Here is a 23,808-nt window from a genome sequence, read left to right as displayed (position 1 = left end):
CCTTCTCCTCTCTCTGGCCGGACTGCTCTGGAAGGCTCTGGAAGTTGGCACAATGTCCAATTCATTTGGCACCAAACCTGGGGTATAACACTCTTAAAGGTAAAGGTAGTCCCTTGACATGAAAGTCCAGTTGTAAACAACTGTAGGGAGTGATGCTCATCTCTGTTTCTAAGCCAAAGAGTCAGCATTGTCCGAGGACTGCTCTGGTAGTCATGTGGTCAGCACGACTGCACCAAATGCTGTTACCTTCCCATTGAACTGCTACGTTGGCAGAAGCTGGGACTAGTGACAGGAGCTCGCCCCATCATGCAGCACCCAGGCCTCGAACTGCCAACCTTCCAATCATCAGAACTGGCATCTTAACCATTAAGCCACTGCATCCCTTTTAACACAAGTTAAAAAAACTCACCATTTGCTATCCTCCATTTCAAAGCCAGGCAGGTGTTCTCACACACTTTCCACTGTGCTGCTGACTCTACAGGCATTCATTTCAATAATAGGATTCACTATTATCTGTGTTTTCATGCTAAGTCCGGAAACATAGTCCACATGGATATGGAGATCGTTTTGTATTGGTCATATTCCATTTCACTGTTATGTGTTTGGGGTCCTATTTTGTGGGGAACAAAGCAGGAGAGAAATTCACCCTCCTTTAAATATATCAATATGTAAGGGAGAGCACTGGAAATTGTAACAACATTTGCAGAATATCCTTGTCAGTAGAAGGAACAGCATCAGGGCAGCGGTGGGTTACCAGGTCAGTGGAGTGGTGCATCTGCTCTGGGTTTTAGTCTATACCTTTCAGGGGTTCTCTTCAATTTTGAGGCTAGGGTTGTAACACATTTGATGGCTAGCATTATACATCAGCTACCTAGTTAAATATATTTTAACAAGTACTATCTTTTGGCCTCACCTCCTCCCCAAACCTATCTTACTGAGCAGCAACTGTTCCAAGAGATGGTGGTCTGTCCTGGTGCTGCTTGGGAACAGGTATATGGTGTCTCCAACCTCCTCCTGCCAGTGAGCAAGGCTGAGGCAAGGAAGGGTCTTGCTTCTGGTTGTTACAGCCTTACTTGCCAGTGGAAGTGAGTGTAGAAACATCCTCCACCCATGTTCTGATCACCAGCAAAATGGACCACCATCTCTTGAAGCAGCAGCTGCCCAGTAAAATAGGTAGTGGAGAGGGATTTGTATTGTGGCAACTGTACCACGATCATAAATGTGTGTACCAGACAGTTGAAATGTGCAAGTCTGCCTTATTCATAAGTACTCAACAGAATGCCAGCCAATCTTTCCAAGTTCTGACTAAAATCCAGAGCAGATTCTCACCTTACTGGGAACCACCAGCTGCCACCAGATTTAAGTGGGAAAGGGATCTGGGCATTTCACAAAACCAGATGAAACTACATTGTGTTTTGCTTTATCGGACCCTGAAAAATGAATAATGGGGAGGCGAGATGACCATCTCCCCTGAAGTCACCTTTACAGATTCTTCAATCAGGTTAGCCTTGGACAACAAAGTGGTTGGGTTTTCTGCCCCCATCATCTTCCTTTCCCCACAATTGCTCTCTGATGACTTTTTTTCCCTATCCTTTTCCTCCTCGTCAGGATTCTTGGATGAGTGCAGCTGTGTAAGTGCAAACGGTTATTATTATTGGGAGGAAATAATAATGGCCATAAAAATAAAACGAATCTGAGCTTTTGTCTTCAGATGGCTGTTTTTAGCAATCCAGAAAGCTAAAGCCCATGAAATAGACAATAAGAAGGGTGAGGTGCTTAATATCAGTCAGCATGTTTGGGTGGATTTTTTTTTTAAACCACACAGCTGCTATCATAATAATAAGGATTTTTATTATTCCACACAGAAAGAAAAGCACTTACATTTTGGGAGGTGATGCCTCCAAGTCTCAGTGTAGGCTGTTTGTGCCTGAGAAGAGAGTGGAAGAAGAAGAGAGCGATGCTTTGTTTCTTCTTTTGCAACAGCTCCATCTTTAGGAAAAGAAAAGCATTTGTTCTACTTACCAGCTTTTATAAATCAGAGTTACCTATCTGCGTAATGCTCTCATGGTTAGGCCTCAGTAAAAGGTATGAGAGCCATGCAAGAGTTATAGTAAACTTCCACATCTGTTTTTTTTTAACTTTAAAGGGGTTTCTAAGGAGCTTAGTGCACAGCAAAATAAACCAAGTTACCACTCCCAAATTCCAGCCAAATTTGGGCTGCCCCCTGTTTTATCACATGGCTTTTTACTGCAAAACCACCATCCAGGTACTCTTTCCTGAACTTGCTTCGGTGGCCATTTTTCAAAGTCAGGAGCTTTTCAACAGTAGATAAAGTGGTACTGAGCTGTATTATTCCTGCAGTGTAGATGCAGCCCAAGAAGAAGAATCCAAGCTTTCAAACAGGTTTGGCACTGGGGGGAGGGGTGGTAGTGGTAAGCTAGTATTGCAGGAATGAAAACTGGAGAAGGCTTCTGTACCTTTGATAGCTGTCTAGAACAGGGGATATCAGCAGGTGTTGCATGATAAGCAACACCTGTTCAAATTCCTTTTTCTATATAACAGTTAAAGGTGCAGGAGACGTCTTCGGTTTTTAGTCTAGTAACTCTTGGTATAGATCCTTAAAAATTTAGATTAAAACCCAGGTCAGACATACTGACGCACAGCTACCCCGATGCTCTGCCTACCATTGAGAACAAGGATGATGAGAAGGATGTTCTGCAAATCTTGCCAGAATTACCAGTGCTCTCCCTTATGTACTTATATCATTAATAAATGGGATTTCTATCCTGCTTTTCACCCTCAAAATGGGTCCCAGAGCAAATATCTGAAACTGAATATGGCACTGAATTAGAACATTGCAAGTTCTAATGCAAAATATGAAGAATGAAAATAAAAGTAAAAGACACTGATTAAAAAAAATAACCCACAAACAGCATTCATCTAGCACATAGCTCCTCCAGAAATGGCAAGGTAAAATAGAAAAGGCTTGCCCTGCTGGCAGAAAGGTAAGCATGGAGAAATGATCTTTGAGTGTATCCACACTGCAGAAATAAATCAGGTTTGGCACTTGCTTATCTGCCATGTCTCCATACTATGGAATCCTGGGATTTGGAGTTTATTGTGGCACTGTATTGCTCTGAAAGGGAAGATTAAATAAATCACAAAGCTCCAACTCCCATAATTCCATTGCACTGAATAATGGAAGTTAAAGTGGTGTCAAACTGTTTTATTTCTTCAGCAGAAAAGCAGTCTTAGTCTTCCTTGTGAGTCCCAGGGTCTGGAAAGACTTTATCAAGGACTTTTCAATTTTTTTTTGTTTCTATCCCTAGTAACCTAAGTTGGGGGATCCTGTTAGTGACATAAGTATGCATGAAACTCACATGTATTTATGTCTTCATGCAAAGGGATCTTGTAGTTGGAGATTCTTTTATAATTTTAAGATATATGGTATAGTGTCCTGAAATATCCAGCTCTTTTCTTCAATCTCTATGAAGGGGTGACAGCATCCTCATCAAAAACCCTCAAAAACAGGGGTGGATTCCTCCATGGTGGTCAGGGTCCCCCTAGACTCCCAGAATAAATCCAAAAACGTCTGTTGTCTTCTGTAGACCTTCTCAAAAGGGTGGCAGCTGCTGTCATATCTGTATGCATGCTGGACAAATTATTCTCCATATAACACAATAGAGACATTCTGCTCAGAGCAGAACAAACAGAGTTGCATGTGCATCAATGTTGTGCATTGTGGATTTCACCTTATACAATGGCACCCAGGGACTGAGGTGTTTTGCAATGTTGGTATTCTGCACAGGGCTGTGTAGTGCTGGTACAACATGTCACCACATGCAGATATTTACGTTATACTGATGGGACATTGATTTGAAGCTAGAAAGGGAGTTGTGTCACTCCTGCTACCATTTTGAGAAGGCCTGCAGAGAATAGCAAAGAAATTCAGGGGTAGAGACCTAGAGATGGCTTCTTCATCATATCATAGAAAGCAGGCTTTGGTGTTATTGCAAGAATGATGTTACAAGGGAAAGACCCTGCTTCTGCTGGTGTCAATCAAGGTGGACAAAGTATGCTATTTAAATAAACTTAAGAACAGCCAAGTCTTTAAAATGACACAAACACCCCTTTCAAGCCAGTGCTGTTGCCCTGAGATTCCTTCCTTTTGCCCTGAGGACTGGCAAAGATGAACTTGCTCTGAGATCTGACAATGCCATGACTTAGGCAAACCCAGAGATTTAAGGGGAGAAATGGTGCCATTTATTAAAATTCCCTCAATTCCCAAGCCAGCAGTAGCCATGCTGGAAAACAGGGGGGGGGGGGCTGAGGGTCATGGTCCCAAAAATAACATTTCAAGCACTGAACCTTCGAAACAGGAGGCTTTCTCCCCTTTCCTTGTTTCTATGCAAGGACTCTTAATGGCACCCAAAATGCCCTCTGCCCATGTTTAAAAGCACTCTGTTAACATCTTCGCAGTTTGCAAAGCCATGTAGTCCCGGCAACCTTGACAGCAAGAACTGCTCTCACTAAACCATTCCCCAGCAGGGACCCTTCACACATCCTTCTCTTTCCATTTCTTTTTTATTTTTCCCCTCTCTTTTCAAAATTGTCCCAGCATGGAGATTTCATGCCCTCCCTGGGTGCCTTCTTTTGCTTGCATTAGATCTGCCAAGGAAACTTTTCCTATTGCGGAGGACTGGAGAAGGGAGGCTTTAGTCTGTTTTCACTGAACATCAGATGGGTGAAAATGCATTTGACCTTCACTGGGTTCCTCAGTCATTCTTCAGCCTGAGTGGCTGAGTGAAAGAAGTGTCATTTTGTCATATTTTTTTAAAAAAAAATACCTGAAGGGAAAAAAAATTAAAAATCGATTCTGTCTGCCTCAGGAAAGCTTTCTTTTTCATTGGCATCCAACTGACGCACACATATACACAGAGAGAATACTTGGTTATATTTAAATGTACCAATGGCTGCTGGTTAGTTGGCAGCCTTGATGCACATTCTTTCAGGGTGTTTCCTTGCATTTTTGTGGACCAAAGAATGACTGCTAAATGCATTCTAATGACAGGAAGAATTCAAAAGTTCCTTGCAAAGCCTCACTGTTGGCAAACTTTCTATCTCTTGCCTGGATGTCTATTTATAACAACTAATTATAGAAATCTATACAAGGAGATTAGAAAAAAGATAAACAAAAACCTTTGGGTTCAAGGGATGAAAGGACAAAGTGAAGGAGAATAGCAGAAAATGAAATTGAGGGAAAGGATGTTCAGAATGACTGCTTGGTAAAAGTTACTACAGATCTCAGAAATTCCCACCAAATGTCTCTGATAGCTTGATCCTGGGGCGAGCCTGGGAATTACGGTCCCACTGAACATAGACTTGACAAAATATTTCACTTGGAGTGATTCTGACCAGTGAATCCTTCAAAAATTCTCCAAATTTGACATTTTTCTCTTGAATTTTAGAATTCTGAATAACATATGATTGTGTTTCTTCCTCAGTGTATAATTACAGCGCTTTCTAAATAAAGTTTAATAATAATAATAATAATAATAATAATAATAATACAGTCTGCACTGATTGGCAATATCTTTCTGTAAAGTATAAGACAGGAATTTTCCCCTTCCAGAGATGGCAGTGATCAAACATGAGACCTTCTTCATACAAGGTATCTACTCTACCGCTAAGCCAAACCCCTCCCATAGAATACCTCCTTATACCACATCTTACTGTTGGTTCATGAAGAACACAGTTGTTCATTCTGACTAACAGTGGTTTCATTGGTCCAGAGACTTTCTCACATCAGTGGCACCTCCAGTAAATTGCTCTGTCATCATGGAAATATAGTAAAATGCAAATGAATTCAATAACATGATCTATTGATTGGAGAGGGGGGTTAAATCTATGCAAGGCCTTATTTCACAAGCCAAATAAAATGGCCTCCCCTTGCTCTCTCAGCAGAGAGTTTGTACAATGCAGGGCACAATTCTTGAATCTGGAGCAAAAATTCCAGACAATGAACTTTATCCCACCACCTCTGGTGCCTGACTTACCTCTTCTGAGTTTGAGCCAAATTCAGAAGTTAGGCTGATCTTATCACATGGACATTTTTCTCAAAATGTCTTTCCATTGTCTCCAGTGTTGAATTCGGGCCCCGTAAGTCACTTCAACGGCCATTTTTTTCCAATTATGAAGCTTTCGATTTGGAAAAAATGGCTGCCAAAGCAACTTACAGGGCCTGAATTCAACACTGGAGACAACAGAAAGCCATTTTGAGGAAAATATCCATGCAGTAAAATCAGCCTTACTTCCAAATTTGGCTCAAATTTGGAAGAGGTACGTCGGGCACCAGACGCGGCATGATAAAGTTGAATGTCCATCTCGTTCAACACCAAACCCAAGGTGTACCCCCCCTTATAATGAAGTAAGAAAAAATAGTCATTGGTTGCTTGAGTTCTCCCCAAAGAGCTTGAGCCTAACATTGTGAGGCTGTGTAGCTGTTTAAACTGTATCCCCCTGTGCCACCTGGCATGGCCACCACAGTCATGTTTAGCTTCCTCTGGCATCAGGCCAAGGATCCCAGCCACATGATTGAAACTAGGCACCATGTTCTAATCTCAGACAGAGTGATGTGTTGCAGCAGTGGACTGCACAGCTGGATACATGTGAATAGTTGCCCAGTCTTGCAACAAAGGACACCCGCTAATGGGGGGAGGTCAGGGCAGCTCTGAGGCCAGAATACTCCAGGCTGATCCTGGACTATACACCACCTTAGCCTCTCTTAAAGCTAATCTATGGATCTACCTAAATGTTGACTCACATGAGTTCACTGACCATATACTTACCACCATTCAACAAATGGTGCAAAAGTCTATTCTAGTGGGGACTAATGAATAAGAATAGGGTCTTGATTTCAAACAGGTTTTCTCCAAAGTTGTTTTTTTTCCCCCTCTTGGATTATCACTTCCAGAATCCCTCAGGCATCATAGCTGGTGGCTCTGCTGGGTGGAAAATTATGTGAATGATAATTCAAACAAAGGTAACTCTTCCAAGCACTGGCATTATCATGCAAGTTCAACACAGCTCAGAAGTAGTATTTGCTGTCATACTACACTTTGGTCTAAATTCTATTGTTAGTCCTGTCTAAATCCACTGAGTTAAATGGATTTACCTATGTGTTGTCTGACCATTCAACACCCGATGGAACAGATGCAATAGCTAACAAGATTCTATCTTTAAAATTTTAAACTGATTCAAGATTAATCCATTCTCCCCAGGACCATCAGAAGTATAGTTCTGTGAACAGGGAAGGGTGTGATGCTTACTCTGTAATTCCCTCATACTGCAGTACCCAGAATTCCTCAGGAAAAGCCATGACAGTAGAACTGCTATAATACCAATAGAGATTTGCAAAGAAGATCAGCCTCCCTTTATGCAGTGATGCAGGTGTCCCAGGGGAATTCTTCTTCAAGAAAGAAAAATCCAGCTTGATGAAGAGTGATGGGATCACACCTTGAGGTGGAACAGCTGAAGGATATTGCTAGCTTTATGAGAGGCAAGATCAGTAAATGACATGGCCTGCTCTTTTCTGGTTGGCTGCAGGTCAGCATTCTAATGGTTTAAAAGTTTCTTTAAATGCATTGTGGACATTGCTCCATCTCTGACATTTATGATGAAGGGTTATGCTCCTTCACTCTCACTTTTCTGGTTAGACCATGATGTTGCAGGGAATGATTGCTCGAAGGGTGTCCTTTTATATCCACTTTTACCGTGCATTATGGCTTTAAAGGGAACAGAACTCCATGATCACAAAACAGATTGAGTTCCCTTTATAATCATGTCCCTTTGCCTCAACACAAAGCAAATGGATTGGGTGATCGTTGGGGTCTCTTATTTTAAACTCATAATTTAATGATTTTTTTAAAAGGTAGACAGACAGAAAATATTACCACTTCCTTTAAAATATACAGATTTTCTCCTCCCCACCCCACCAGTGGGTTTAAAATGTGTGTGCACAGAGCACACTCTCTGATAATGACTCTACAAAATAAATGGCTGAATAAAACTAGTATTGCTCATACTGTGCTTCAAATCACCTTTAGACATTTCTTTTGCCTTTTTATTGGATGCAATTTTGTGGCGAAGTGTGGTAGAAAGAGACAGGGAGGAAGAGAGAAGAGGAAGAGAGAAACAGTGTTTTTAAAACCCACTAGGAGAAATCAGGAGTTAATAACAATATAGATTGGAGAGGGAACAATGAAGGGGTTAGAGCATAGGGCCATGTATTCAACTAATTAAAAATGAAGTTATTAGTTTTTAGTTACACAGCAGTTGCAGATGCTACAGCTGAGGGAAAAAACACATTCAGGAGCAGAAGTTATATTGGATGACCCATGTGGGTTTTAAATGGCTTTCTAATTAGAACAATGCAAACGGATCTGGGTATCAAATTAAAGAAAATGATATTGTAATACACAAAAGGGGCTTACAGCTATGGCAATTCAATCTGCCGTTGGCTGAGCTACCCAAAATGTTATTTATTTCTTTATCTGTGTATGACTTGTCATATCCTGCCATTTGGGTCCCAAAGGGGGCTGCCAACATAGCTAACAAGGTAGTGGAAGTTGCAGAGAAAATATATATAGAACAGCATTGTTCAACAGTTGCCAAAATTTTGTGAGAGCGTAAGCAGACAATGTTGCCAGTTTATCTGATGTTGAATAAAATCCCACCAAGAACTGGGTTAAAGTCATTGTGACCTGGGTAGCAGACTGAGGTGGCCATTGTGTAATTAATAAGGCAACCTTTTTGGCTGGCTGTAGGATTCTGAAAGTGATAATCCAAAAAGAAATAACAAGCTCTAAATTTAATCAAACTTGCCTGGATGTTAAGATAACACTATGCCAAATTTCTCCAGTTGGCTGCCCTCCAGGACAAAGATTCTACATTAAAGTTGTGTACTGTAAATCTCAGTATGTGGATTTATATGTTGGTTGTGCCATGAGAGCCTTGAGTTGAATGACAGTGTTGCAAAACCACATGCACAAATTTTCCAGAATGTGCAATCCAATGCATGACTAAATGTCCACTTGAAGGAATAAAAAGGTAAAGGTTTCCTCTCTTATGTGATTGTAAAGTTGTGTCCAACTATAGGGGGCAGTGCTCATCTCCATTATTAAGCCAAGGGTGCCATCACTGTCAAAGACGACTCTGTAGTCATGTAGCCAGCATGACTGCACACAATGCTGTTACCTTCCCACCAAAGTGGTACCTATTTATCTACTTGCACTTTTACATTCTTTTGAACTACTTGGTTGGCAGAAGCTGGGACTAGTGATGGGAGCTCACTCCATAATGCAGTGCTATGGTCTTGACTTGCCGACCTTGTAGTCGTCAGAGTCAGCATCTTAACCACTGAGCCACTGTGTCCCCACCTGAATGAATACTATCACCAATTTCAAGATACTTATTTAGTTGCATATAAAATTCTCTTGCATGGCACACTTCTGGACAATGTGCATCCACCTGCCTCTGCTGAAATTGGTGGCACCTGAAGGAATTGTCCACAAATGTGCCCTACAAGAGAATCAGGTCTGCAACTAAATAAGGATCTTGTGCATCATGCAAAACATGTTCAACCACTTCTGTAAGGGACTTTTTGCACAGCACACCAATAAGATTCTGACACAGATATATACCATCCAAAAATGATGGGCTCATCTACTCTGGCAAAAAACCTCAAATTCACTCTTTATCTTCTATGATCTGTTTACATGATGTACTCCCTGATTCACAGCAAAACTACCCTTAAGCCTGTTTAAAATCTTGCAGGCTACTCTACATTTCCTGAATGTTTTCAGAGTTTCCTGAGTGTGGACAACAGGGATTGGACTGGATTTGAGGTGGGGGAGGTGGAATAGGTGGCAAAGCAGCACCGTTGTCCCTGTGCCACCTATTCCATTAAGGATAGGAAAGGGGAAAACTCTGTACCTCTTCAAAGCCACTGCCACTGTATTCCCAGAAAAACATATGGTCAGTCAAGCAGATGGTGCTATTGTCCTGATCCTGTGTTTAGATATGTATATGCTTTCATGGTGGTTTGGTTGAAAAAGCTATCAAAATTGGGGGTGGACAATAAAATAGCTGGGTTGTGTTTTTCTTTGTTTGTTTATTTCTGAGAAAGAGAAACTGATGAACCCTCTCATCCTTAAATGCCCCAGTATGATGCCCATGACTCAGGCTCCATCTACACTGGAGAAATAATGCACTTTGAAACAGCTTTAACTCAATGCTACAGAATGCTGTGATTGGTAGTTTTTAGTTTGAGGGATTTAGCCTTCTCTGTCAGAGAGCTCTGGCACCACAACAAACTATAAATCCCAGGATACCAAAGCATTTAGCCATAGCAATTAAAGCGGCGTCAAACTACATTATTTCACAATGCAGATACAGCCTAAGGCTGTTTCACCTTAGAACAGAGAAAACTGGAAAACTGACAGAAACCACTGCAGCCAACATCACATCCCCAAGACAAAGTACACACTGTCATGAAATGGAAGCCAATGCCTGATGGTGGTTTATGCAAAGCCTTCAGACAAGCTAACAAAACCTCTCTCACCTCACTCCCCCCATCCCCATGTACACACAGAGTTCTCCAAATCAAAATAAACAATACCCAATATTTTGAAAAGGTCACTCAGCTTTCTTGGCAGAGACATTAAGTTCCCATTGTGAGCAGTTTCACAAAGAGAAGTCTTTCTAAACTTCAACAGCTTAAAAAGCTAACCTTTATGCATTAGATTCCCTCTAGTCTCTATTGACACTATTTCTTTGCAAGGGGTTTACACGCTAGGAAAACTTCTCCCCCTTCTCCAACTCTCCTGGCTCCTTCCCACATGTATTTACCTTTACACAAGCACCAGATCTTGGCACGTCAACATTTCAGGATAAGAAGCAAGAAATGAAAAGAATGTGGGATGGAGTGATTGTTAAATGAAGCAGAGAGAAGTAGATATCAAAAGTAGACCCAGGAAAGAAAATATCTTGACAGAGAGTTCTTGCTTCCACCAACAATGGAGACTTCCATGCTGCAGCTAAGACTGAAGTGGTAAAGTTGGGTGAACCATTTAAGGTACAAAATCTTTCCCTGGACTTGCTAGGTAGGACAAGATGAATCAGGATTTTTTAAATTTGCAATCGTCTTTTCAGTGAGTTTCTCATTTCCTTATTAGATATGGGAAGAATATTTGAAAAAGTTCACAAAATGGTCAAAGACATGTTTCTCTTAAACACCCCAACAAGAAGACTTTGGGACATATGTGAATCTTTGCAGTTTAGGATTTATTTAGTGAAAAATCCACATGTAGTTGCTTCCTTCAGAAAAATACTTGCTTTTCACAGAAATAGGTGCTCCATACATTTTAAAAAATAATATTTCCCATTCAAATATACTATAATTGGGATTTTATTCTTTGCAAACTTCGCACATGGTAGATTTACAGAGAAAACATTTTTGTGCAGGAAACAGCATTTCCTGCAAAAGAAATATTTCAACCTCCACAGAAAATTGCTGCTTTCTGTGCAAAATAATGCTATGCAAATTTTCTGCAGAAAAAGCCAACAATTGTGAATAGGCTTTAAAGCTACATGATTTTTCAATACTTTCTCATAACAGGAAAAACATTCTTCAAATTACTCACTGCATCCTTTGAGAAGTAATGAAAAATAGTATTCATTGTTTTCATACACAATTCTTGACATATATCCATGTTCTACTGCATGCATGTACTGTCCTGCATTCAGAAAACCACCATGATGTAGTGGTCTGAGTATTGGACTATGACTCTGGAGACCAATATTCAAATTCCTTCTCAACCATGGAAATCCACTGGGTGACTTATGGTAAGTCACATTCCCTCGGCTTCAGAAGAAGGCATAGGCAACTCCCCAAACAAGTCTTGCCAAGACAACCCTGTGATAGGATTGTCATAAGTCAGAAATGACACAAAAACACATAACAACAACAATATTATTGTAAGGATAAGAAATATGCAGCCCACAGTATGTTGGAAGGTTGCAATACCCAGCAGCCCTAGCCAGCATCATAAATGGTAAGGAATAATGGGACCTGCAATTCAACAACATTTGTAGGACTTCATAATTCCCACCTTGATCCTATGTGTTAGTCCCAATTACAGTAATCACATTAAATCAATAGTTGAATGGTAAGATTAATCTTTTTTATTCAGTGGTTCTACTCCAGTTGGACGTACAAACAGGAATTAGGCCTAAATACACCTTTTAATCACAGATCAAGGGATGTGTGTGTTTTGCTTCCAAATTACGTGTCATTTTGCTGAGCATGTTCTAAAAATGTATGCATATTTTTCTTCATATCTTCGTCTCTTGCTTCACAAACCTGAGGCCCTGTCTGCATGGGCTGAATAATCCAGCCTCCCCTTGTCCTATCAGCAGGGAGAGCCCAATCCTCAAGTCTGGTGCCAACAGAGTGGAGGACATCCACCAACTTCAGTGCGAAACCCCTGTTATCACAGATTAAAAACAACAGTTATTATTTGATCAAGACCTTCCTGAAAGATCTGAAGCCAAAATTCCATTATCACACTTCCATTCTGATGTTGGGTGGCTATTTCCATAAGCACCCTACCTGTGGCCATTGCTTCTGCCAATGCAGGTTGCTTCACACTGAGTTCATGATGAGGCCCAGAGCCAAATGATTATTGCTGGGCACTTTGTTCTAAACTCAGATGTGGTGGTGGCAATGCCAGGGGGCAGAGTGGGCAACTATGCAAACAGCCACTGGTGACAGAACAGAGGGCTAAGGTAATGGGAAGGCCATAGCAGATTTGGGGCCCTCTGCCATTTTGCCATAAAATGTAACTTTGAGAGAAGGGCCTCTCCTGATGATCTCAGGGTCTGGGTAGACTTATACAGGGAGACATCAGCAGCACCTGCACTGCAGAAATAATGCAGTTTGACACCACTTTAAGTATCATTGCTTCACCCTAAGAAATCCTGGAATATGTAGATTGTTGTGGCATGAGAGCTCTCTGACAAACAAGGCTAAATAGCTCAGGAAGCTACAAATCCCAAGAGTCCATAGAACTGAGCTGTAGCCATTAAAGTGGTGTCAAACTGCATCAATTCTACAGTGTAGATACAGCCATGGTTTGGAGACTAGCCTGGATCTCAACCATAGAGGGCTTTACAGATCATAATCAGCAATTTCAGTTGGTTCCAGAAACAAATGGCAGCCAGTGGAGCTGTTGTAACAGAGGAATAATATGGTCCCTGTAGCATATGAATACCACAAATTTCTTGCCCATCCCCAGTAAAGATTCACTCACTTAGCTGCAGTGCCACACCATCCTTTAAGAACTATTCTGTGCAATACAAAAGCACACTTCCAAGACTACAGACTGATGGTTACCTTTAACATTCTCCACGAGATTAAAAAAAGGAGGAAAGACACTTGCTGGATTAGAAAAAGAACATTATTTTCTGAGTGACACAGATCTTTGCTGCAATACTGTTATGTTCTTACGGCATTTGGGCCTTACAAAAGCATGCTTCTATGCACAAAACAGAAGGTTGTGCTGGATTCCCCTGTACTGGCCTCCATCTTTGCTCGTGTACCTTGGTGTTGCTATGAAGTTTCATATTCAGGCAGCTCTTCATTCAAGCCTTTCCTAGCTGATGAACTCTGACAAGATCACAGCTTGTGATGACCCAGGAGATCTTATTGGATCACAGCTTGTGGAGATATAGCTTCGGGCATGATCTTAAAAAGCAAAACAAGCATCTGACCCAAAAATAACATAGAGACTCTCCATCCAAACCTTCTCTTTCAAGCTATCTGAATTTCACACAGAGGGAGACTGAAACAAGTCTTTAAAAGAATATTGTTTCTACCCAAACTCCACAGTGGTACAGTTTTGCATTTCCTGCTGTGAGCAAGTAACAAGTCATATCAAGCTGTGCTGGACATCCAAAAATTCACAAGGTTTATATTACAATAGAAAACGGATGCTGGGGAGGGGAGGTTATGAAATATACAGCTAAGGGGATGGATGGAGTGACTTACAGCAACTCTAATGCAAAAATATAATGGAGTTTTCTTGATAAGAATTGTTCGGGAGGGGTGACTTTGCCTTCCTCTGAGGCTGAGAGAGTATTACTTGCCCATGGTCACCCAGTGGGTTGCCATGGCTAAGTGAGGATTCAAAGGCTGGTCTCCAGAGTCCTGGTGCAACATTCAAATGCTCTGAACAATCTGGCCAGGATAGGATCAGCATAATTTACAAATGACTTGAAGAACAATAGCTTCAGGTTCCCCTCCTCTCAGCCTAACCAACCTTCTCATTGCTAAAGTCCTCCTGATCCAACTCACACCATTTCCCACAATAGTTGAAATATTTCCCAGGATTTCAACATTTCAACATTTCAGATTTCAACCACTCGGTGGTCAATGTGCAACCTCTGAGTTGGATATTATTTCTAAATTCCCATTGGGGCTTGTTGTTTTTATTGTTGTATATTGTATTTTCTTTGTTGTTACCCGCCTCAATCCTCAATTGGAAGAGGCGGGATGTAAATAACTATTTATTATTATATTATTATTATTGTTCCAAAATGCCCCCACATATCCTATGGAACCAGAGTTATCAAGTTTTTGTATACTCTGCCTTTTTAAATAAAACTTCCTTGTGTTCTAGCCTTGGCATGTGCATAAATGCTTCACAAAACCACAGTTCCCAGAATTCCATAGTACTGAGCCTTGGTAGTTAAAATGATGTGATCTTGGATTATTTCTGCAGTGCAGATGATGCCAGGGTGTATCTGAACTCCAGAAATGATGCAGTTTGATGCTGCTTTAACTGGCATGACTCTATCTTGTGTGGAATTCTGGAGCTTTTACTTTTGTGAGATATTTAGCCTTCTCTGTCAGAGAGCTCTGGTGCCACAACAAGCTACAAAGCTACAAATCTCAGGATTATATAGTATATAGCCATAACAGTTAAAATGGTGTCAATATACAGTATTTCTGCAATGCAGATTCACCTCAAGACTCTGTAGTGAGACTTGGGGTGAATCTGCACCCCAAGTCTCACTACATCTGAGGGGGAAGAGCTGAAGTTGGGGTTCTCCCCAGTTTATGCCCTTCTCCATCTAGAGAACCACCCAAGGCCCCCTCTGATCATCTATGGTCAAAAAATTGAGAAATGCTGTTCCTGGGTTCAGTACTCCAGCTCTTCTCTGCCACTTTTATTGTCTGTATCTGCACATGTTTCCAAATAATTGCCCTGCTTTGATCCCTTGAATGCTGTGTGCCGATAAAGGGGACAGAAGTGTCCAGAAGTGCTGATGCCTTTGCATTGCCAACACCCTGAGCTGTGTGAATTCAAGTGTATTGTTTGAAAAATGAAGGTGCATACGTTAGCAGAGCTCCAGGGCAGGAGCTTAGCTGGTGTTAGCATAGCTGCCACGTTGACAGTTTATACCGAATTTATGTGCCCATTTATTCTGTCTTTTTTTATGAGAAAACAGGTTGTTACCCTACAGCTGCCATATCACATGCTACTTACCCTGCCTCCAAGCAACGTAGCACCTTCCTCAAGGAAACACACATACATCAAGGGGTTATAGAGATTTTAACAACTCAGTAAGGGGAGGGGAGGGGTTGTCATAAAATATGCATTATAGGCCTTGGATTTGCAGCTTTTAATTTTTTTATTTATTACCACATTTTTACCTGCTGTATAACTGGTTTATGGCCCATTGCCACCATTTGGATGGCATTAGCATAGAGAGGGTGGAAGGGAAGAGAAAGGAAGAAGGAAGGAAGGGAAGAAAAGAAGGAGCAAAAGGACAAAAGGATGAAGGGAAGGGAAGTGGAGAGATAAAGACGGAAGGATAGGTATCAAGAAAGGCAAAGAACTAATACATCACACATTTAGCTTTGTCTGCTTTTAGGAAAGTGGCATGATCATGCTGGAAAAATTCCTATATTGTTTTCACTTGCATGAACTATTCAAAAGAGGCCAAGAGGAGCCCATTTCCACGTGTTCCTTGGCTTTCAGTATTTCACAGATAATAATTGGGACATGTGTGGCTGGGCAATAGTCAAGATGTCAAATGTTATTAAAAAGTAAGAACACAACAGCTTGGAGGGACTGTGGCAATTGGCTTTTGCCTGGGAAGGGTAAAATTTCAGTGCCTCATCTCCTCTCCCCTTCCTAAGCAGGGACTGCTTTTGCAGTTTGAACTCAATTTGCAGCAACTGAAGTAAGTTAAGGACAAAAAGGAAAGTGTGAGATGGCGAAAGAAACTGGGACATTTTTAAAGCAGCTGAAAAAGTGGGATGGCAGAAAGTTAACTGGGACTGTTTTCACCAAATAGGGACAACTGGAGGGCATATTGTTCCATGGCTGTCCCTGTTAGTTTCCATGAGTTGTAAAGTGAATCTTTCCTGTAGGGACTCTGCTTTGCTTGAGTAAAGTCCCTGAATGATTGACTGATATGTTAATTGGCATCTATCTATCTATCTATCTATCTATCTATCTATCTATCTGATCCTTCATATGTGCATCCCAATTTTTTGCCAATGATTTCAAACTCATTGGCATACATGGTTCTCTTCCTTCTCATTTTATCCTTTGCATAACTTCTTTGTGAGATATGCTAGGCTGAAAAAGAGAATGAGTGGTTGAAGTTACCCCATTTTTGTCCATAAATGCTGTTTTTTGGAGGGGACCATCTTGAAAAAAACAGGAGGAGGAGTAAAAGTGTCAGGCATTTCCTGATGAAAGGAACTTTACCATGGAGGGGAGCCGCAACTGGAATGACCACAATGCACAACAATTGGAATGAAAAAATGCCACAATTTTATTTATGAACAGGTATGATGTAGGGTTGGCTTCATAGCATGAGGTCTCTGTCTGTCATTCATCAATCCCTGATTGCATGGTCACGGCTAAGCTTCGGGGTGACAAAGGGGCTGACCAATTAAGAGCCCATCTGCATTCCAGGGAAACTGGTTGTTTGTTTGTTCGCATCTCTGCCCCTTGTCACCAGGGGCTGCTAAATCAATGTTGCCCCCACAATGGCAACACTGCAATTCTCTCATCACTCCTGTCCCTGTTGGACTCCCAATCTAGTGCTATGCAGCCCTGGAAGCCATGCCCACCAGATCCAAGACCTATGCTATCGCCACCAAAAGCCATACCCCCAGGGGGCTCCTAAAAGGAGCCTCCTAAAAGGCACCCACACAAGAGTCCAATCCTGGCAATATGTAGCCCACAAAGGCCCCAGATTTCCACCTGCCCCATCTTTTTATAGAGTCCACTGGCAAGCTGCACTCCGCCGTGGAAGTAGCAGCACTGATGTGAAAGGAGTGTCCCCCAAATTCTTCAGGCAGCAGTCCCACGTACTATAAGGCCAAGTGAAGCACTGACATCACTTGGAATTGAGTCAGTGGAGAGCCATCAGAGTGGGTGAAAAGATGGCCATCACTTGACGGGCAGGATGCCACATATTTGTGCAAGATTCATACTTGGCACAGTTGTGAGACATGGAACCTTTGCAGCATAATAGAGGGTCCCTTGCTATATTGGTCACACTTGGACATGGGGAGAACCGAACAAACAGTGTGAAGTCGAAGGTTTTCATGGCCGGCATCCATAGTTTTTTTGTGGTTTTTTCGGGCTATGTTGCCATGTTCTAGAAGAGTTTCTTCCTGATGTTTCGCCAGCATCTGTAGGTGGCATCTTCAGAGAATACTTGCCTGGAAAAAGTTGGGTGTATATATGTATATGTGTGAATACACACACACACACACACACACACACACACACACACACTCCCACCCTTAGTGATCCAAAGCATGCAGTTATTAAGGCAGTTCTGAACAGGTTGGCCTTGCTTTTGGAGATGCAAACATCTTCCATCTGATCAGAGAGTTTGGAGAGCAGCTTGAAATAAATAGGTCTCCTGCCATCCACACCCCCTGTATGCATCCTCCTCCTCCAGCCCTCCAAGGTTCTCCTCACCAGGAAGGACACACAAAGGTCCTGGAACACACACACACACACACACCCAACTTTAGAAAAGAAAGAAATCTCAGCTAGGTGGGCTGACATGGTTGGAGGGGCAATGCCTTCCCCTTTTAACCAAACCAAGAACTTTAAAACAGTATGAGACCAGAGTGGCAGTGGGCCTAGATGTTTGATGCCCTGAAAAAGGCCACCACATGGCTCTTTTATAGGCTCTGAGAGTGGCTGGAGTCCACGAAGACAGGGCACCCTGTATCACAGCAGTTTTCCAACCTCCCACAGTTCCTCCAGAAAAGTTGTGGGTGATGGGTCTGTTCTGGGCACCAGCTGGCAGAACCTGGACTCCTGAAAGTGAGAAAGAGAGTTTTCATTATTATTTTCCAGCCACTGAATCCAGCTGGATTTCGAGGTAAATGAAGGATGTGGCTAGGCCCTCAGTCTTACAAACAGCTAGAGGGACACTTTGCTGATGAACCAGCTTCTGAAAGGTGGACAGCAGCTTAGCACAAGCATCACTTCCAGCCTTTCCCATGATTAGGAAATCATCAGCATAGTGTGTGACCAAGGGAAAGGTGGCTCTGGGCTTGACCTCCCACTCCAGAAAGGAGCTGAAGGTGTTGAATATAGTGCACTGTAAGGAGGGGCTGTGCATGGCTCCAATTGTTGCCAGTGCTGCCACCTCTCGTCCATCCTTGCCTGCGATCAGCTCTCACCGCTAAGGGAGAGGAGGGCTAGCGCTAGCAATGCCACCATCCTGCCCCTGCCACCGCCCTCTTGCCCTAATGGCAGTCCTCTCCACTCAGCTGTTGCCCTGCTTCTCCAAAAGGCTAGCTGCAAATGGCACTGGCCACAGGTGCCATGTGGGCTTAAATAGGCCACCTAACCAATGAGATGCCAGGATAGGGTGGATATCCCATCTTCCAGGGCCCTTCACCAATCCAGGGTAGCACTAGTTAAGATGCCACCCAATTGGGCCAGGAGGAAATACCTCCTCCCCCTCCCTAGTCCCACTGGTCAATCCTAGGCCTGGCAGACCCATGCACAGCCTGCTGGGGCTGCTCCAGGCCAGGATGCTACCAATGAGCCGCAGGTCTCCCAGCATGACAACTGCGCCAACCCGGTAAGTCAGGTGGCCTCCTTTCTCCATATGGATAAGAAACTAATCAAAAACATGAAAAACAATTATCTCGGTAGAGATAATTTTTCAAATATATTTCTTCTTGCATGTGAGAATAAAATTGGTGTATATGTGCATTACTACCACTACATCACTAAGTGGACTGCAGTCAAAAGAGAAGTCAGTACAAATTACATATTCTGCTTGGAAACACAAATGGGTTCCTTCTCCCCTGAAAAAGAAACTGCAAGGGACTTTATGTAGCACAGTTATTAGAATAGATACCCACTGCAATAAAGCAGATGGTTGTCCACAATAAAAGCAAAATGCATAGAATAGAAATATATACAGCATATAAAAATTTAGTATTTAGTAAAACACCCAGAACTGAAAGCAGTGTAGTTAGAAATCAAGAAAGCTGCTGGATACAGTGACTGAAAATGGTTACCAAGGCAAAACACTCAACTTTCAGCCTAACTTTCCAATCTTTCAATTGTCCCAGTTTGTCTGGGACACTTCTGTTTAATTGTCTGTTGTCCCATATTTTTCAGCTGTTTTCAAAATGTCCCAGTTTATCTCTTCTCCATCAACTTCCTCTCTTTATCTCCAGCTTCAGTTGCTGCAAACTGAGTTCAGTGTGCAAAAATAGCTTCAGTCTATTGACTCAGTAGGTAAAAGAGGAGGGAAAGGGTGAAATATTACCCTTCTCTGTAGGGTGAGGCAAAAGCAAACTGCTGTAGACTTTCCTAGCCCTTCTGTTCATCATCATTAATACCTTTTCCCATCTTTACCACACTCTGATATTGCTTGGCCACATAGATTCCAGTTTCCTTCTCTGAAATGTTGGAGGGTATGGGCTTTTTGTTCCTAATGTCTCTACCTTTTTCTCTTTCTCCTCATTCCTGGACAGTCAATAATAATAATAATAATAATAATAATAATAATAATAATAATAATAAATAAATAAAATGTTATTTATATACCGCCCTGTGGCGAACCAATCTAGGTGGTTTACAACATTAAAATAACATACAGCATAAAAACAATATATTTCCCTCCCCCCTTAAAAAGTTATTAAACTGTATAATATCCCGGATTAGCATCTCTGTCACTTCCCATTGTTGTCTATTTGATTTATTGGTTATGGTGTATGAGTGAGTTTATGAGGTATTGTATATTATTGTATTTTAATGCTTTTTAATACTGTTGTAAGCTGTCTTGATCTCATTGGAGAGGTGGGGTATAAATACTATTATTATTATTATTATTATTATTATTATTATTATTATTATTATTATACTTTCATCTTTGGGAAGTTAATTCCATAATCTACAAATTGATTGTAAAAAACGGTATACTCCCAACTAAGGTAACCAGACCTGTTTGTCCTAGATTGGCCTTTTTAGTCACCAATGCGCTTGTACAAAGCGCAGGATGAATCCTTCCTGAATCTTCATTTGCGAAACAAAGCCAGGGAGAGAGAGACACATGAATGTTGGGCTTCCAATCTTTGGAGCTTTCTCCTCAGAATAAGGATATAAATCTCTGTTTTCCTTGTTCTCACAAACAAGGGGGGGGGATCCTCACTATTGTTCTCATGGTCCAAGTAATATGAAGATTTTTCCTGAGGGTTTTTTTTTTTTTTTATGCTCCAGGAACTCAGAAATATGTGTTATGTGGCATTTTTGCACTGGACATATATTTTCCACATAGTAAACATATTGGGTGAGATATTATATTGTATTTGTGTTGTGTAAATATATATGCACATTGTTACATGATGGTTGCACTTCACCATCTTTCTGCCGAATAACAACAGTGTGCAATTGAATGCCCCTATTTATTTTTCCATTGTGCAATAGGGAAGACAGAGGGGATTGTTTTGCAGTTCCAATGAATCAAGTGGTAATCTGAATGCACTAGTGCATGGTTCAACACCACCCCAAAATGGAGAATTGCATAGCTGGAATTCTGTTTAGTCCAGGTTGAATGTGCCCCTATGAAATGGTTACCCTTCTGGAATTCTGCTCATGCAACTATGAACTCAAAAGGTCTAATCTGCTGCACTGCAGAAATAATGCAGTTTGACACTACTTTAATTTTTGTGGCTCAATGCTATAGAATCCTGGGAATTGTAGTTTTGTGTGATATTTAACCTTCTTTATCAGAGAGCCCTGGTGCCACAAGAAACTACAAACTTTAGACTCCCATAGCATTGAGCAAAGGCAGTTAAAGTGGTTTTACCTTTAGACCTGTACCTAGGGCTGAAATGTAGGGCCAAAATTTCAAATTGGGTGCAGACTGTCTTCATGATGTCCAGACCCAATTTGAACCATTCTTTCTTTATCCAGATTTTTAAAATCATACCTTTTATTCCAGGTTTTCAGATCTTTCCACAATGATGACAGGCAGCTATCTTCCTATCCAGTTCCTACAAGGTGCCTGGCAGAACAAGGTACCCAACAACAATAACATGGATGGGCACCTCATATGGATATCAGTGGCACTGCCGGCAATGAACAAAGATTGCATGGAAAGGCAGCTGCCAACATCCACGTGGAGACAGCACATGTATTGGGGATGAATTCAGGGCTAGAATACTCAGCCTGGAATATTCTGGCCAGTGAGACAAGCCCTCAGTATCACTTCAGTCAGGATGCAAAGACTGTAAAGATAGGCTTGGAGTAGAGAGGAATCATCAAACATAATTATAGCAAAAGTAATAACAAGTACATTTCTTTACTGCTTATCAGTGAATTAGCACTCCGTAACAACCAACAAGCTTGGTACTCATTTTATCAACCTATGAAAGGATGGAAGGCTGAATGGACCCTGGATACACGCCTGGGATTGAACTCACAACCTTGTGGCTCTAATACAGGCTTTTAATTACTGTACTGTACCACCAGGGCTTCCTATGACAATGGAGCTCTATCACTGTAGTTATGTTGACTATGCAGCCTCTTGGCTCACATTGTGAAGGGTTGTTTGTATTTATGCATGTTTTGCATAGAAACGGACTTTGTAAAGCACCTGCTAGCCTGACCCACAACCTTTTACCCATTCAGATTTGGCTAATATCCTAAATAGTGGTATTTCTTCCACAGTGTAAAGTGGTAGAGGTGCTAAACCACCCCCCCGCTCAATACCAGCATTTTCCAGCAGCAACCCATTTTCTTTCTGTTCATACTCTTGATGTTATCCACACAATTCTAGTGAGTTGAGGGTACACAGAAGGCACTGGTGAATAGTTATGCACTATCAAAGGAAGTGTGACTGTGTGGAAAAGGCTTATGCTTGTAAAACTCTGTTTATGCAACACTGAATGTTATGGTGTTATGGCATCGCCATGAAAGTGAAACCACCTGTTCAAGGGAACATATATGTGTGTAAAACACCAACAAATTCTCAGCCAGTCTGAAAGAATATACATTAGTAAAGAGTGTGTCCATTTGCACTATCCACATGATGACACATTGACTGCTGAATAGGCAAGCTTCCAGAATACACAAAGAGAGCCTAAGAAGTTCACACACTCTTTGGGACATGATCCTGAATTTGTACAAAAGGAAGATATGGGATAGAGGGTATGTTTTCTAGATGTTTTAGATGTTCTAGATGTTTTAGCTATTTTACTGAACTAATAATAATGTCAGTGTTTTATTGATTGTATTTTATATCTGTACTGTGTTATTTTATTGATGTAATCCCACCTCAATCCATAGGGATAGGCAGTAAAATACAAATACAAATTATTATTATTATTATTATTATTATTATTATTATTATTATTATTGGACATAGGTCTCCTCCCTCCTCTGTAAGCATCCAGGATCCTACCTGAACCTGCTTAACCTGCTACCATAAAAACCACAAAAATAGGCTGTGGAAGGCAAGGCCTAAAATGGCTTCTGTAAAGGATCATCTATTACCATCACTGTTCTATAAGCTTAAGGTCAGCAAGAACTACGTAAGGATCTATGTAAGGATTCTGAGCTTCTTCCAGCATTTTGGGAAATTTAAAGCATAACCCTTGTCTTGTCTCCAAACATTAATACCCGATTCTGTGATTTGCTGAAGAAATCCGTTCAATACCGATGCAAAAAAATCAAACAAACTAAAAAACGATCAATACACGGACACTCCGTAATCCGAGACACTGGACGTTCCCCAGAGATCTCAGCTTTCTCAATTGGGCTGTCACACAGTTGTGCATGGTTCACCCCTCCCTTTAGAGGCTGCAACAGCATCATTTAATTTAACATGACACTTCTTTCCCTCATCTGTTGCCAAGGCATTTGCCAAGTCAGAGGCAGAAAGCACTATGTGGAATAAAAGTGAGAGACTCAAAATGAAGAAAGATTTATTTTTTTTTAAAAAAGTAATAACACCCAGTAATAGAAGATGTAGTTCCCCAGAAGTAAAACAAGAGAAGAATTATGGAACTAATTAAGGAAGAGCTAATGGGATGATAGTATAACAGAATCATAATGGAAGAAAGATGTTAGTGTCACCCACCCTCTTCTAGATACTTGCTGGGAATCATGGGTCTTTTTCAGCTAATCCTAGAGAATGATTCAAACTACATCCCATTATTAACATTTATTTATGTACTAT

This window comes from Sceloporus undulatus, chromosome 2 (genome assembly GCF_019175285.1).
Source record: "Sceloporus undulatus isolate JIND9_A2432 ecotype Alabama chromosome 2, SceUnd_v1.1, whole genome shotgun sequence".
Taxonomy (NCBI): Eukaryota; Metazoa; Chordata; class Lepidosauria; order Squamata; family Phrynosomatidae; genus Sceloporus; species Sceloporus undulatus.
The sequence above is the reverse complement of the archived record's forward strand: the minus strand, read 5'-3'. Positions refer to the sequence as shown.